Raw genomic sequence first — 4,725 nt, 5'->3', positions numbered from 1 at the left:
TCTTGCAATTATTTCTCCTAACGCCGTGTCTACACACGCCACATGATTTCTACCGAAACGCTGGGTTGTTGAAAAATTAGTCTACGCAAAACATTTATGACTGGAGCACAAACCTCATATGAGCGCTTGAAATTTTGTAGCGGAGAAGACGGAAACTAGCTGGTTTACGTGTTGTCTAATCTGAGGTCTGCGGATATTTGTTCTAACTATCGCTCGAGTGGATAACGTACCCGTCTTTCAAATTTCTACTTGGTGTGCCACAAAATTGTTCTAAGATCAAAGGTCGTTGCGATTCCTTTCATTTTTACAGCGAAGCTGTATATGGCTAGTTTCCTGCGGAACGATGTCCATAGACCAAGAATTACGAAGATAGTGCAATATTAAGGCGGACGTGAAGCAGGCTTCAAGCTCTCCGCCATTTTGGAAAAATAAGTTTACTATCTTGGGTCGAAATATAACCCGCATCTGATAAGCTGATAAGAACAGATACTACACTTTGACCCGTGTCGGCCAATGTCTACGTTCGCGCCATACACGTGCACGCCATCCCGCGTATTCAAACTAGTGCCTACCAATCTGAGTGTCTTCTGCTTTCTGACGTCATGCTCTACGTAGGCTCCTTCCCTCAGTTCTGCTCTGACTGCGAAATGGGTAGGCCGCGTGTTGTACGGTCTGAAAAAGAACAGCGTGCCTACCAAGAACGACGTCCTGAACAGAAAAGGGAATGGGCGAGGCGGCGGCGGCGGAAGGAGACCGCCCACGATGAGCGGGCCGTGGACTCCAAGCGTAAGCGTGCTTCCCGCCAGGACCACGAGTCGAAAAGAAGTGCGAGCCATCCATGTGGCCCCGATCCCGCAAACTTAGAACGTTTCACCGGAGCAATGGCCATTCACCACCTACACAGCTTCGCTTATCATCCAAGTTCAGAGTGGATGATAGCACTACATTTTCTTCCTTCATTTTGCCCTCCATCAGTGGCTGGCTCGTCGCTGCGCTCCTCTTATCACGCGAATAAGCCTGTCAGCGCTACGGTTGATGTGGAATAAACCGAATGGAAAGAAAAGAATCCTTCCAAAATGCGGCCCTAATACTTAGCATTCGTTGACTCGCTGTAATATCAGCGCAGCCCTATTAGGATCGTCAGTGCATGGACACAATATATCTCCCTGTCCCGCGCTATGTTCTACACAGTTCGAACAGTCCATAGCTATGTGGGTTTTCCCAAGTGTGCTGTTTGACAAAAGCGGGCAGATCCCACGCCCTGTGGGAACCGTTGGTATGGGAAGCAGGGTGCGAGGAGCCTAAAGTTGACCAAATGACCATGAGAGCACCAAGACGCAGGCGGCTGTTTCATTAGCTACATGACACGTCACGTTCGCGTCCTCACCGGACCTCCAATAAAGGTTATTTCACTCACTCACATTCATGTGATGAGTCCTCGGAGTACCTTTAGCTACGCTTAAGAGACCTTAAAGCCGCCCTGCAACACCCATCGGGCTTGGTGAAATAACATAGTCCGCAGGTAGCATACGCTGCTGTGAACAACTCAGCCAAGTTTTGCTGTCATACTTGGTGCCTGGAACTCGCAAGCGGAACGCGAAGTCACCTTTCTCTCAAGCGCTCTCGCTCCAACACAAGCCATGATCATCACTTTGTTCTATGTGCTTTATTAAGTGATAAAGCACATTACAATACGCCGCTGCTATTGGTTGCTGTGGTCGGCTACACCATGGGCCACCGCGGGGGGCCGCTACGAGTCCACTGACTAATCGCTGTGGACAACTGCGTTTGGCTTACGTTTAGCGTGCCATAGGCACCAAAATCGGAAGTTGTGGCGTCTGCGTTAACTCGCTGTGGACAATCGCGTTTGGCTTATGTATAGTGCGTCGTAGGCACCAAAATCTGAAGTCCTGGCGTATGCGTTAAGATCCAAAATGAAATCCGAACTGCGTGCTAAATTTACATTAGGAAGGCGGAGCGTTGTGGCCCCACCGCACTCCGCCGTAGCCTTCGCAGTGCAAGGCATTGGAGGAGGAAGGGGAGCGCAGCGGAGGCCGTGTTTGATTGCTAGTAACTGCGCTTTTGCTGAACGCATTGAAGTACTTTTGCGGCAAAGTGTTTGTGAAATAGCCTATTTTAACTTAAAATGTCATTCTCCACTGGGTCATTGTCATTTTAGGCGTCCGATTCATGACCTACATGACACGCATGTCATGACATTCATGTCATGAACTATCATTTATGTTCGCCATACACTCTTGTCATAGTATGCAAATTTTGGTGCCTACCAAGTTAACAAAACGACCATGAGAGACGTATGCGGCTGTTTCATTACCTACGTGACACGCATGGTATGACATTCATGTCATGACCCATCATTTATGTTCGTTATAGACTGTTGCCATACTGTGCGAATTTTGGTACATACCATGTTAGCGATTGAGGACCTTCATCGAGAAAGTGCAAGAATTGGGTTGAAGATGAATATGCAGAAGACAAAGATAACGCTCAATAGCCTGGCAAGGGAACAAGAATTCAGGATCGCCAGTCAGCCTCTAGAGTCTGTAAAGGAATATGTTTATCTAGGTCAATTACTCACATTGGACCCTGATCACGAGAAAGAAATTTACAGAAGAATAAAATTAGGTTGGAGTGCATACGGCAGGCATTGCTAAATCCTGACTGGGAGCTTACCACTGTCGTTGAAACGAAAAGTGTACAATCATTGCATTCTACCGGTGCTAACATAAGGGGCAGAAACTTGGAGGTTAACAAAGAAGCTCGAGAACAAGCTAAGGTCCACACAAAGAGTGATGGAACGAAAAATCTTAGGAGTAAAGTTAAGAGACAGGAAGAGAGCGGTGTGGATCAGAGAACAAGCGGGGGTAGACGATATTCTAGTTGACATTAAGCGGAAGAAATGGAGCTGGGCAGGCCATGTAATGCGTAGGATGGATAACCGGTGGACCATTACGGTTACAGAATGGATACGAAGAGAAGGGAAGCGCAGTCGAGGACGGCAGAAAGTCAGGTGGGACGATGAGGTTAGGACATTCGCAGGCGGAAGTTGGAATACGCTAGCCCAAGACAGGGGTAATTGGAGATCGCAGGGAGAGGCCTTCGTCCTGCAGAGGACATAAAATATAGGCTGATGATGATGATGTTAGCGGAACGACCATGAGAGCACCAAGACGTAGGCGGCTGTTTCGTGACCTACATGAGACACATGTCATGATATTCATGTCATGACCTATTGTTTATCTTAGTCATACACTGTTGTCATACTATGCCAATTTTAGTACATAAAAAGTTAAGGAAACGACCATAAGAGCACCAGGACGTAGGTGGCTAGATAGATAGATACTGTCAAAGTGGCAAATTCTTGCCAAGAAATGCTTCGCGTTTAAAAAAAATGTCGCTATGTCATCGCTCCTGTGTAAGAAAAATCATGAATCTTTTTAAGGGACTGTCGCAGTCTAAAACGTTCGAACGTTGATGTGAAGCTTCAGAACAAGTAGCGTAGTTCATTAGCCTCCGAATACTCGAGCAAGCCAACTGCAACCGTGCCGTGACAGAAAACAGTCACTTAGCTTGAGGATACTAATGAAAGCGACTCTTTTGTCGATATTTTTGTCGGTGCGACTTCAACGTCAGCCGTGCTTCGTCAATAAATATCAGTCCTGTCGCCTTCTGTCATCTCAGTTTTGGTACCAACCACTGAAACTTTTTCTGGGGTTTTCTTTTTTTGCTTGTAGTTTTCATTTTGTTCCACTTGGTCCAGACAACTTGGTTTTGGCTTCCCGGCTTACTTTGAAGATGACACCATCTTTGGTGAGGACATGTGCATGGCACAAAATCGCACTGTCGAATTAATAGTTCTAAGAGGTCTCATAATATATAATAATATATACTTTCAAGTGCTATGTATTTTGAAACTGTAAACTTGGAGCGATGCTCTAATGATTGACCGAATAATAAATCTGTTCGCGCACCATAAATAATCCTTGTTACGATTCAGTATAGTTCAGTTCACACATTTCTACTTTTTGGAGGAATTGGAAGTTCAACATAGTATACAGGGAAGACAGAAATGTAATTCCTGAATTAATGCCGATCGAAGCCGGTGCACTCTGCACGAAGAGTTAATAACATCGCAAAATTTACCTATGGCCACGCTTAGCTTTTAATGTATAAGAATGTACTTAACATCACTGCAAATGTTTCTTATCCACATCATGAACAAGAGCTGTTTGGCGGGTACAGTTTTGTTATAATAAAGTATTTTAACAAAAATGGCCCATTATAACCATACTTTTGATGTCATAAAGCAAAATGAAAATTTCCCTTGAGCAACATTCTAACTAGAACAAAGCCCTTCCCATACAGTACTTGCTTCCGCAGTAAATGGTTCATACCAACCCCTTAAAATAATGATGCCTTGCTGTCAGTGATAGACAACCTCCTATAATTCCAGGAATTTTCTTGAATTTAATTTTCATAGCGTGCTTTTCGCAAATTGAGATGTAGAACTTTTTTGTACTTTTAGCTAAAAATATTTCGTATTTTCTCCTCTTTTCTGACTTCCCAGCCATTATTGCTAATTCAGAAATTTGCTCTCTCACCCATGCGTAATAAGCGTTTCTACATAAGTGCTGCTTTATATTATATGATATAAAACTGGTTATGCTTACTACATAAAAATCCTCCTATGCATTATGCAATATA

The 4,725-nt window shown here is 44.5% G+C and overlaps 1 pseudogene; it reads right to left on the bottom strand.

Annotated features, from left to right (window-relative positions):
- Window positions 1-356: 356 nt before the first annotated feature.
- LOC119446937 (U2 spliceosomal RNA) lies at window positions 357-517 on the bottom strand (annotated as a pseudogene).
- Between the last annotated feature and the right edge of the window lie 4,208 nt (window positions 518-4,725).

The sequence above is a fragment of the Dermacentor silvarum genome, chromosome 3 (genome assembly GCF_013339745.2).
Source record: "Dermacentor silvarum isolate Dsil-2018 chromosome 3, BIME_Dsil_1.4, whole genome shotgun sequence".
Lineage (NCBI taxonomy): Eukaryota > Metazoa > Arthropoda > Arachnida > Ixodida > Ixodidae > Dermacentor > Dermacentor silvarum.
Note: the sequence above shows the minus strand (reverse complement) of the source record. Positions and strands in the feature narration are given on the sequence as shown.